At 40.6% G+C, this 12,581-nt stretch overlaps 1 long non-coding RNA gene across 1 annotated transcript in view; it reads left to right on the forward strand.

Moving 5' to 3' along the window:
* LOC128769391 (uncharacterized) overlaps nucleotides 1-12,045 on the forward strand; it is a 38,546-nt gene extending 26,501 nt beyond the window's left edge. Inside the window, exon 4 of the long non-coding RNA XR_008416391.1 lies at nucleotides 10,165-12,045. This is a non-coding gene — a long non-coding RNA (uncharacterized LOC128769391). The remainder of the gene's footprint in view (nucleotides 1-10,164) is intronic.
* Nucleotides 12,046-12,581: the final 536 nt, after the last annotated feature.

Consider the following 12,581-nt stretch of genomic DNA (forward strand, 5'->3'; position numbering starts at 1 on the left):
TTAAAGGCTGAACTCATGTGTAAACAGATGAATAGTTGCTGCTAAGTGTTCAAATCTCCGTCCCCGAAGAAAACAAAGCCTATAAGTCATCACGGCGGCTGACAAGATTTAATATCTAATTTCGACAATCTCCTGCTCCTGTTCTCCGGCTCTGTGTGCTTCGCTTTAACTGCTCTATCTGATATAAAAGAAGCTATTTACTGATTCCTCATTAGCACAAAGCCAAACATCCACAGCTAAAATACCGCCAGTGAAGCTCATCTGCATTCCAAATGTGCAGTACAAATGGGAGTATGAGATGAACACCAATGCGCGGTGTGAGTCCCTCTGCTTCACTAATCCAAATTAAAGAAATGTTTTGTGTGTGTATAAGCCCTAATGCGCCAAACACACACAATGACACCCCATGGACACAAACTCGCAGAGAAGCACAGTTGAAAAGAAAACTATTTTTGAAAAAAAAAAAAAGCCCTGCAATAGCTGCTTATGACACACACTATCAGACCTAGTGGAGTTAAAGGGATAAAAAGAAACATCCTGGAGGTTCTCTTCTTGTTTTCATTCGGTTCACTTCGCTGGGAAGTCACTGTATTGATCATGGCGCTCGTCATTTGGGGATCAACTCGAGCAAGTTTTCCACATTTTAATCAGGACCCAAAAAGAGAAAGTGCTGCGAGATCAGGCGCAAACCCACACAGAGGCAGACACACTCAGACTCACAATGGGCTCACTGTTTCAGCCCGGTGCTGCTGGCTTTATTTGCATGCAAACACCAGGCTTCTAATCTGGCTGATTTTAAAGGACTGTATGGACGTCGACCGAAATGCTGCAAAACACTTATCCATCATCTTTATTTCCTCTGCCAAGCAGGTGATGCGATCATCAGCATTAGCTGTCTGTCTGGCTGCAAAGTAGTTTTTCAACTCTCAATTCTTCAGGAAATAATGAAGCAAGGAACATGCGATCAGAGTAGGGAAGAGAGAGATCAAAGTAGGCGAAGAAGAGAGTGCTGGTGGGGTGGAATGGTTGGAGGAGATTGGGAGGGAAGTGAAAAGAAAGATGCAAAAAGACAAGAAGCAGAAGGGTCAGAGATGTTCGGGTTTTAATTGGGAGTGAATAGAAAGGACAAGGTCTGTAGGTTTGAGAAAAGAGGAAGCAGTAGACAGGGTGTGATGGAGGAAGATGATCCGCTGTGGCGACCCCTGAAGGGAGAAGCCGAAAGAAAAGAAAGAAGAAGAAGAATAGAAAGGACAAAGCAGTGTATCACTGATGTGGAGAAGATTCTGTTCATTTCAAGCTGCACAAACAGCTCCACTGCAAGAGAGCACATGCCATACACCTGCACAGATGTGCGAGTTGTTCAGTGCGAGAGATTCTCCTCATTTTTCCATGTTTTTATGGTTGAAACACCAGACAATAACAATGGCCGACATTGCGTCGCATTACCTGTTTCTGCTGCCTTTGGGGCCCCAAGCGAGGCGTACCAAAAAAATGATGCAGCATTAGGGAGGCATGTAAGAGGAATACTTTCACTTTATATAATTTTATTTTAATTATTTGTGACTTTGTTTTATCATTGAGAATTTTAACATTTTATTCAATTGAAAACACCACTATTATTGGAATAATCAGCCCAAGCTTTTCCCTGAATTGTCTTGAATTATTCAACCAAACACAAAACAGAACATTTGCTTTGTCTACATGTAATAGTAGAAACATGATTGTTCATTCTTTTAGTTATCTAAATAAACAATAACAATGATAATACCACTTTTTGTTGTGGTTCAAGGAACTCAAAGACCGCACAGAAGGAAAATTGAAATACACAATATAAGCCGGCGATTTGTCTCGAGGAGGGATTTGAGGCTGATGCTTTGTTACGTGATTTTAATTACCATTTGTGGCGCGGCAAAAACAATCGACCCGATTTTACCTCATCTGACTCTTTCTCACCGACTTACAGGAGAGGAGCACGTCCGCTCAGCTGCGGGCGCTGGGCGCGGCGGCTGCTCCAGGGTCTGCCGCCTCACATATTGTGACGGATCAAGACCCAAACAAAGAGTTGTTTCAGATAAGTCTCCTGCTCCCTTTTGATGCAGCTCGCTTCAGATTCGCCTGCCGCCGTGCATACTAATGGCCCTGCTCGCAGTGATCACCCAAATAAAGCTGACGACTTCCAAAGGAAGGCTTTGTGATTCCAGATGATAGTTTTTTTCCCCCCTGAAACGCGGATCCGTTCGACTTGTGTCTGCGCGAGCTGCCATCCTGTCCAATTAAACTGTTGTAAATGTCATCCACACAACAATTATTCTCTCAATACAATGCAGCCTCGATAAATCTCATTGTAACAGTGCTTTTGTTGCCTGAAGCGGGAAAAGCTGTTCCTATGTCGGACAACATCACGTCCCTTCATATCTCTTTCATTACAATGTTTATTTCCTCTGCAATAAACAAGACCTCCTCGACAACACAGTGGCCCGCAGCGATCAACAATACGAACTGTAAATAATTTAGTTATAATAATTCACCCCACAAAAAAAAAAAATCCCTCGCAAAAATAACCAGCTGATGTCAGCGATTATGAAGCTGGGAAAGTGTATTAAAGGATCTGAGCAATAACACGAGTAAGAGCCTGCGTTCTGGGGAGGCAGACTGGCTGTTTGTAAAAATAGAACTCGCTTCTACAAAGCTTTTCTTGAAAGCACAGAAGCTTCGATCGGAGAGATTTATTTCACTAAAAGCTCAAGCACACACTTTGCATTTGCGTGGAGAAAGGAGTGCATTAGAACACGAGCTTGTCAAAGTTCAGACGTTAATTAATGGCATTTGAGCTCCAGCAGTGACTGAGTTAATTAAAAGCAGGTGTATGAGTTCGGCTTCATCAAGAGGAGGAACGTGCTGCTGATGCACTATAAGGTCCACGATAACAACGTAGCGCTGATGCGCCGGGTCTTCTTTGAGATGCATTCACTGGCGTGTGTCGGTCCATATGTGTGGGAGTGACCTCCCAACCCTAAGCCTTTGCAACCATCTAGTGCGGACCTGGGCAAAGTGCGGCCCGGGGGCCATATGCGCCTGTATTTCTCTGGCCATAAGGTCGGACTAAAACTGATTTTTGTTTTTATTTACTAGTTCAGGGATGAACTAGTAACCTGCAATCTGTTTGCTTTTGTTCAGGGATGTTTTTTGCTACACTGGGGTTTCCACTACTCTGAATGTATTTGAAATTCTTATAACATTGAAATTCTTATACCAATATTTTCAAGACATTAAAAGAGCTTTACTTTAAATAAGCTTATATAAAAACTTGAATATAGCCACCATTGTGATTTACTGTGCTATTGTTAAACTGATGCAAAACAAACAATATTTTGTTGTTTAAAATAATATACCAAATTCATTCAAAATGAAAAATGTGGTGTCTTGAGGCAAATATTCTTATAGCATTAAACTGTGATTAATTGAGATTAATTCATCACAAATTCTCTTACTAACTAGATAATTTTTTTTATGGAATCCCACCCCGAGAAAAATGTCTCTTTTCTGTCTTTAGTATTTTTTGTTCCTCAAAATACATTGAAAGAAAATATATTTTGAAAATAAATTGTTTTTCTTAGACGTTTGGTCCATAGTTCTATTATGATTTGTAGTGAAATAAAATGCATCTCAAATGAAAGATTTCTTTATTGGTTTCAAGTTATATTTACTCTTCTAATGTCACTTCCAGTGCATCTGTTTTGGTCTATTTTTCCCTTGTTACTTTTGAATTTTTCCATCATGGTTTCTCGTCATTGCCGTCTTTCTTCTGGCATGATGGGCCTTGACAACAGTCACAGTTTGCACTGTGGCCTTGGCCCTATAGGAGTATCTCAAAACTCATTCAGGAAAATATCATCTGAGCTCTTTTCTTTGAGAATGTAAAGCGCTTGCTTCGCTAATCACCTCAAAGATTTTCAGGGACGAGAAATAAGAGGAGTTGATCTTCAGGATGTGATACTTCTCTCATGTCGGCATGTCAAGAGTGATAATGTTGACCCGCAAGAGTTATGATGTAAATTAAAAGTCAAGCTCTTCAGAGCATACATATAAATTCCGCAGTATCCTAGTAAGATGTTTTCAAGCTACATTAGTTTGGAAAAACAACTGACTCCTAATGGTTCTCATCCACACATGACAAGTTTGAAGTCCTTCCAACGGACAGAAATCTCTTTTATTTCTATGAAAAACCGGATGATTCATTGATGCCAATACTGAGCCTGTCATTGGTTACAGTTTAAAAAAAAGCAATATAACTTAAACTAAAACTACAATGCAACAAAGAACTAGCAAAAGAAGAAGAGGAAAAGTCTTCAGCCCCTTTAAAAGCGATGCCTTTAGGGGGAACTCCAACACCAAAATGAGCCTGTGCTGCAATAAGAACTACAGCTACATATATGACTACTACAGCATCAAACCTGTTATGACACAGTTTTTTATTGAGTGAAGATGGAGCCGGTCCAGTTTGCACCATAAACCGACCAAATTGCCGTGTGAGCTAAAACACATTTAGGAACTGATTACGAGACTCACATTCCCTCGTCCTGACGCTTATACGGTTAATAATTATGATGATGCCTTTATTTGGACCATAAAAGCAGCATAAATTCCATTTATTTGTTGTGGGCCTTTACACAGTTGCCAACATGGCGTGTAAAGTGTAACGGAGGATCTTCCAAAAAGGTTAAGTGACACATTATTGGAGTCACTCTCTGCCGTCTTCGGTGTGTGAGGGGAGTTGCTGCGGCGACATCGCACGCGGGTAGCTGTCAACTCCGATGAGCTCATCTCTGTGTGTGGGATTATTTGGAAAAAGAAAAATGTAAGTGACTGATTTCTCAGAAGACCAACCTTTTGATATAGAAATGGTCAAAAGAAATCTAAGAAATATATATATATATATATATATATATATATATATATATATATATATATATATATATATATATATATATATATATATATATATATATATATATATATATATATATAAAATACAAAAGTTGGTGAATATTTATTGAATATTTGAATATTCATTGTCATTATTATTATTATTAGTATTGTTGTAACAACAAGAAAGTTGGTGGGGATAGACAGATAAAAATAAAGGTCTTAAATAAGCAGAGTGAATTTTACTGTAAACTTACGAGGGCCGAATAGATACAGGAAAAGGCCCGCATGTGGCCCCCGGACCACTGTTTTTCTAGAAGGTTTTTTTGTTTTCTGAAATATGTCAACTTGTAAGCATGAGTCAGCAGTTTAATGAATCTGAAGTAACATGAGTGTTTTACGACGGAGCGGCGTAAACTCAAGGCCCCGGGGCCACATTCAGTCGGCAAAATTTTACAGGGTCAGCAAGAGCTTTAAACATTTTGAAGCTGTGAATCAAATGCATGACTAAATTTTTAGCTTAGCAATCTTGATATCATGGTCGACTATGAAAGAAGACAGTTTTTGTATTTTGACACTCAGAAGCTTTATGCTAACGTTAGCCTCCAGTGATTAAAATGGAGAATAACCATCTTAAATTCCAAGTAAAAATACATGCTGTGTTCGGCCTGCAACTTGGACTGTTTACATCGAATTTCAGTGCCATTGTTAAGGGAAAATAAGAAATAATGTATGGCAAAGCAACAATTTGGTCTCACAAGTTATGCAGTCAGAGTGCAGACTTGAGGCAGCAGCATAAACTTTCTCTGCTGCTAGGTAAATCCAGGCAAGGTGAAGGAGGGAGATTGTGCACAGGGAGATGAGAATTCTGATGTTGCAGGCAGGTTGTCAAAATATCCAGATCAATGGAGTCAGCAGTAGCGAACAACAGCGTTCTCTGTGTCCAGGTCTGACAGGGCGAGAGGTACACAAACACAATTTACAGTCACCAGTTCAACTCTGTGCGGTTTTGGACGGTGGGAGGAAAGTGGAGTAGTAAGAAGAGCGACGCCATTTTGTGATATGGTGAATGAGTTGAATATATATTATCAAAACCAATATCTATCAGCTCACCTTCATTGATGGCCTTTATTTCCGCGTGAATGAAATAAAGTCAGATTCAGAATGGACAAAGTAATATTAAGAAAAATAAATAAATAAATAAAGTGCCAATCGGACACGAATGAAATCCGAAATTGAGTGGCTAATGGAAAAAGAAGGCCGGTTGTATCAAAGCGAAATGGATGAATTGCGAGGCGGAGAGGACCATTAGCAGCTTTGTAAAACAGTGAAAAGCATCTAAAAAATTCATTCAGGTCTTCATCGGGACACAAATTCAGTAGAATTCTTATTAGCAGATTATAATTCTCAACATGACTGGAACCAAGGGAATGACGGAGAATAAAATGATAGAAAAACACTCATTTCGCGAAATTAGCTTGTTGAAACAGCAACTGGAATAAAAGAGTGACTAGTTTCAGTCTTGAAAATAAGGATCATTTAAAGTGTTCACAAACTTTCTGATACATAATGTAAATAAAATATAACTTTACATATGCAGATATTGGTCCTTTACATTGGATTAGATTGAAAAAATCCAAATATATTGCTGAGGACGCTGATACTTCCACGATATTCGGGTTTCATTTGTTCGTAAGTCTATAGGAACCACAGATACACCCCTAGTGGTGCTTGAGCACCAGTGCTGTTTCCCTTCTGAGAAAAGCTCCCCTTCTGGGGATCCCTTCTCTGGTATCTGACGTGGCATTTATTAGAGTTCATGTGCTCACCTAGAGGGCGGCGCTCTTCTCACTCCTCTGTATATAGTGCACAGTAGCAGCCCTCCTCCAACCTCCAGCAACATCAAGGGTTTTGTTACATTTCTGTACGATATTTTCGGATTGTCCACTATTTTATTTAGTTTTTGGTTGTAATATGTAGATGAGGTATCATGAAACGATATTGTCAGGTTGATGAAACAGTGACATAATTTTCAAATGCCACTAGATGGCGCTCTTGGATTTGAAATAATGTGAGGTTTAATTGAATTAGTTCTTCAAGTCCAAACATTTTACAGCAGACAGCGCCATCTGGTGCCCTCTGAGAATCAGGTCATTGTTTCATGAAACCTCTCCAACTCTTCATTGCTGTGTCATGAAACCTCATCTACCAATCACTACTCATGCTACGCAACGTCTCCCCTTTTCTTCTTGCTTGAGCAACGTTCCCCCAAAATGTCATGCTGGACATGTTGGCATGGATGAAGATAGGTGTGCTGAAACCTGAGACTGTTTTCCTTTTAGTATTCTGAGAGAGGTTCAGAGTTTTGTTTAATTTAGTTTTTGTTTGTGGAAGAGAAGATGGTGACCATGTAGAAGTGGAGTGGGCGTGGCAATATTTGCTATCCACGGGACTCACCTGCCATTTTCACCAGGCGAGGTTTGCATGTCGGAGTGAATGAGTTGTGCGTGCAATAAAATGTGGAAGTGGAATCTTCGCTCATGTACGTGCCATATGCGATGCTGGCGTGTTTGTTTCCACGGAGTTAGAACATTCAATGTTGCATATCTAACAGAAGGCGAGTGAACGACTCACTTAACACTTGGTGAAGCTCCGGAAGTGGAATAAGGAAGCGAAATGAAGCCCGAGACAACTATTAGAGTGAAGTTCAGTCCAGTTGGTTTGCTCCAACATGTGTCCAAAACTGGTCTAGGGTGCCCTCCGCCTCTCTCCCCAGGTAGCTGGGATTGCGTCTGCCCAGTCTGAACCCGTTACGGAAATATGCGAGACAAAATGAAAAACAACACTGTATTCAGTGTAACCTCTATGGTGCCACTCAAGAAAAAAAAGAGACGGCGCTAATATCACATCTTAACCCGCCATTTCCACAGCTACGTGGGTTAAAAGGTTGACTTCATGACATTTTCTTCACAACTCTGAAGTCTTTTTTTTTTTTTTTAATGCTCTTGCATTGTTGTCTTTTAAGTTTCCACCCCCGGTATTTCAGAGGGCGCTTTGACAGAACTGAGCATGTGATTAGAAGAAAAAAAAAGAAAAGAAACAAAGGGATTAAAAAACACGACTGAAACCAAAAGAGTTGTCTGATCTGGGAAAGCAAGAAAGAAGGTCGCACTTGATCTTCCGTCCCTGTTTTCCCTACGGCTGAGCTGAATCATCCAGAGTCGCTCGGAGGCAAAGTCTGTGGAGCAGCCTGCGGAACTTCAGGCTGACCCAATAAATTCAATTGTCCATTTGGAGACTATTGTCGTCCTCCACTGTCTGTACAAAAGAACGACTTTGCTCTGTATCTCACAATAAGCTCATTTTTGAAGAGTCTCTGGCTTCTCCATTCATTTTGTTCTTTCATTTATTTTTCCTTTATGAAGCCTTTTATTCCCGGATTTAACCGACTAAGCACAACTGAATAAAGAAGCATTCCGGGATAATGTAATTCCTAAATACAGAAACGTGAATCTCCTTCTGCAGTTTTTATCTTCCTCTTTTTCTACCCGTTTTTATTCTTGCTGTCGCTCTTTCAGTTTTTCTTCTTTTGATCATTTGCACCCTCTGCTCTGCAGCGCTTCCCAGATTTAAAATGTTGAAATGGGAATGCTTTTGTGGGTTGAGCCATCCTCAGCCATGACTCGAGAGTTGTTGGGGATGGGAGGAGCTCGAGATAGCAATGTGTGGTTTGAGGTGGGGGTCCAAAGACCGTCACCAGTCCTGTTATTCCGCTCTATCCAACTTGCTCATTGAGAAGACGTTGAACACATTGACGCTAGCTCGGTTGTGTTTAAAGCAAGATTGACAGCTTTAAAATGGTGTCTGTCCAACGCAACGTTACTTGTACCGCCCTCGTCCCACTTTGCTGTGAAACTGCGATGAGAAAACGGTAGCAAATTGATGCTGAACAGCTGCGGAGGCGTGGCTCATGGTACATTACATTCACCAGGAACGTCGCTGCTGGAAATTACATTAGCACATTAGGAAAAATACAATATCTTTTTTTTTATGTTTTAGAGGAAATTGAAATAAAGGATTTCTTTCGCTTTCTACCACATGCATAACATCTATTTCCACAAAATACGATGTTTGTCATCGGACCGTTTGCGAAGTTTACGCCCGTTCTGCTCCGCAATATGCGGAACAACGCATTGTGATCGGCATGTACGAAGCTTTGTTTTTCTTTGATATCGCACAATAAAGTACAGTAGGCAGGTATACACATTCAAATACACTTTTATTCATTTGCCAGGGGGAGGAGGAGTTTTCACTCCGACCAAATCGGTCCTACGTTGTGATTGGCTGGTCGTCAGCATTTAATTTCAATTCAATTCTCAGGGAATTAAAATAGATGCGATGCAAATATTTAATATTTAATGCAACTATCTACTGTGAATGCATCAATATAGATCAAGACGATTGTATGACTCTATATGGTTTTGTGTTCCTCCACCTCACCTCTCAGGCCCCTTCTTCCGCAGAGGTCTGCCAGGGAAATATTGTGTTTTAGAATATACATGAAAAATACAGATGGAAGATGCACACAGTAGATCGTAATCACACACTAGTTGGTTTTACACAATAAATAGTTTTTAGTCAGTGTATTCTGTATTTAATACAATAAATAATAAAAAAAAAAAATAAATAAAAATGTATCTGGATGTGGATACCTGCCTACTGCGGAGTCTATTGTGATTTCTTGTGCGATATCAAAGATAAACAAAGCTCTGAACATTCCAATCACAACGCGTTGTTCCGCAGACTGCGGAGAAGAACGGACATCAACTTTGCCAACGATCCGATGACAAACGTCGTATTTTGTGGAAATAAATGTTATGTATGGGTCTAGAAACCGCCATGACATCTGGCTCATTAAAACATAAAAAATATATATATATTGTATATGCCGGATGTGACGTCATCATCCCGCAGCAGGTAGGACACATTTGGTACCTACAACGGCTTTGTACTGTACATCCACGTACAATTTGAACAAAGGATTGGGTATAGAAGAAAGGCTTTGGAAATCTAGTGTTCATAGTGACTACCCAGTTCTTCTGGGGCCTTAGGTTTGGTGAAGTGTCATTTACCTATCACAAGCTTTAGTCCTCCAATGCATGCTGGGATGACTAAACAAGAGTGAAACAAAGCAAGTGTTTTCCTTACTGTATATGTTCTTGTAACTCTGTTCACCAGGTGCCACGAGCCGAAACGGTACCTTCTTGCTGCAAGCCTGCAGGACTATCCAGAGTGCAGAACCCCTTGACCACCTGGGAGCGTGGAGACCTTGAGAGTGGGTGTTTCCAATCTATTTATCGCCTGAATTGATGGAGAAAAAAAGTTATCCAAATCATGCGTCCATAACTTTTCAAGTTATTTTGAAGTCAAAACAAACAAACCAATGCTGCTGACAACATCAACTCCTTGGAGGAGGTGCAAATACTATAACATTCAGATGATCTCAGTTATAACACATTATTTAAAAGGTAAATTAAAAAACAAAAATACAATATTCATGTTTCCTTGATTGTTTTGTTTGATGCTGCACGTCCTGCTTTGATCTCCATATTTTCAGATTCACGGTGGCATTTGTTTTAATGGTTTATTTATTTTTTAACAATCTGCTTTGTTTTTTAATGTCTCATGAATGGATTTATGATTTATAGATGTGTTTTCCTTCACGTTAATGTTTCATTTGTCCTCCTGAGAGAGATAAATAACATCATCCTCCCTGCTGTCACGTTCCAGCTCTAACTCCCGTTCGTCACTCCATCGTGCTTGAAGATTGAAGTGCGGTGTAAAAGTCCACACGTCAAATTGAATATTTATTTTCGTGCACTTTGTAAATGCTCTTCGTGTCTGTCCGTATTCATTATTTAGCCTTAAACGGAATCTCTTCCATTAAGCGTGGAAGTGTATGTTTATCGGCCCGATCTGTGCGGGTAAAGGGGGAGTCGGCGTGTTTGCTCAAGGGGGCCATATTTATTTGTCTTACACAACACACACATGACTCGGTGCCATGTACGAGTGTGAGTTTTATCACCATCTGCTCTGCCATCTCACAGAGATATAAAACATGGCAGCAGCCCTCATACATATAAATACAAGCTCATCACGTATTCCGGCGACGCAGGATTATGGGCTAGCTGTGCCGCCCCTCAGGTGAATTCTGCCTCGACTCATGCCTCTGCCCATTTGATGCTAATTCAGGGACTATCCTGACTCAAGTGTGAACATGAACTCCATTCGTCACAAGCTCTGAAGCCAAAACTAAACTTCTCCAAAAGCGTGTGTGTCGGATTGGTCCGGTGCCACCTACCAAGTTTTCTCTTTTGACCCACTTTCCCTGATATTCCTGGGTGTTTTTTTTTTTTTTTTTTTATATGATTTTGAAGTAGGTCATTGACTCTTGCCATCATCAGAATTCCAAATTCATTCATTTTATTCCCCATTTTTTTAAATAAATGAATCTCCACAATGCATTAAAGAATATTTTTGACCCACAAACAAGGTGCTGGTGAAGTGAGATAAAAACTTGGAGAAAGGTGTGGCACTGACGTGACCGATGCAGGGGGCGCTGTGATGGATTGACGTGGGTGCAATAACAAGGTCTTGTGTGTCGTGTTTTCTCAATAACGCTCTGCTCTGTCACAGCATGCACTCAAGTGGACTTGACGGCAGATAAATGACGAATGGCGCCATGAAGCTGAAGGGCAAAACCGCCATTACTCATCGCGATAATTTAGCATTTTGACAATGATATCAATCAGATGCTCAAGCAATAAAAAATTGGGACACGGAATCAAGAGTTGCATTAAAATCAGCTTTCAATGAGGCAAAGTTCTGCCGGCATACTGGTGATATTCACACCTGACGTGTTAGAACTCATAAAAGCAACCACCTCAGACACTTTTATCGTTTTGGGAGGAAGTGAGACAGAAGTGCTGTTAGAACCGCCGCTTGTTTTGTCAAGCTCAAAGCGCGGGTGATTTATCTAGCGCCAGAAAGTGTTTTTATGTGGCCCACTAGAGCTTGAAATGGCTTAAAATGAGATTATATAAGTGAACCAAAAACCTACAATAGTCATGACCTCCCACCGCTAGGTGGCAGTGTTTCATTTTTCCCTCCCCAAACATATTTTTGTGTTTTAAGTGTGACACCAAATAGAGAGATGATAATCCTCCTTGGAATATTTTTTTTTGACGAAAGTAGTGTCATCCTATTTGAACGCAACTGGGCTAACCTGAAAATGCAGCGACCGTCTTTTCTTGTCATTTAAAAAAAGAGCTACTTTTGCTTTTTCACCTCCCACTTTTCAAGTCTTCATTTGTTTGCAGTCCTTTCCACGGTGAGCGTGCGACTCATATATTATTCTCCTTCATTCCAGGCCTAATCTTTGCTCATGTATTCTGACTAGCTGTTTTCTTTGTCGTAAATTTCCGTGTTTTTGAAATGCTGCACGTCCCTCGCTTGGCACAATCATCCGCTCGAGGACTTTTTAGCGATGTCTGCGTGTGTGAGAGGATCTTGATGAGCACTCTGGCGGGTGACCAAGCTCGACTGGTGTTGGTGTCCCTGAGTGGAAACTTGGCATGTTCTCCAGCGGCAGTTGG

Source organism: Synchiropus splendidus, chromosome 13 (genome assembly GCF_027744825.2).
Source record: "Synchiropus splendidus isolate RoL2022-P1 chromosome 13, RoL_Sspl_1.0, whole genome shotgun sequence".
Classification (NCBI taxonomy): Eukaryota; Metazoa; Chordata; class Actinopteri; order Syngnathiformes; family Callionymidae; genus Synchiropus; species Synchiropus splendidus.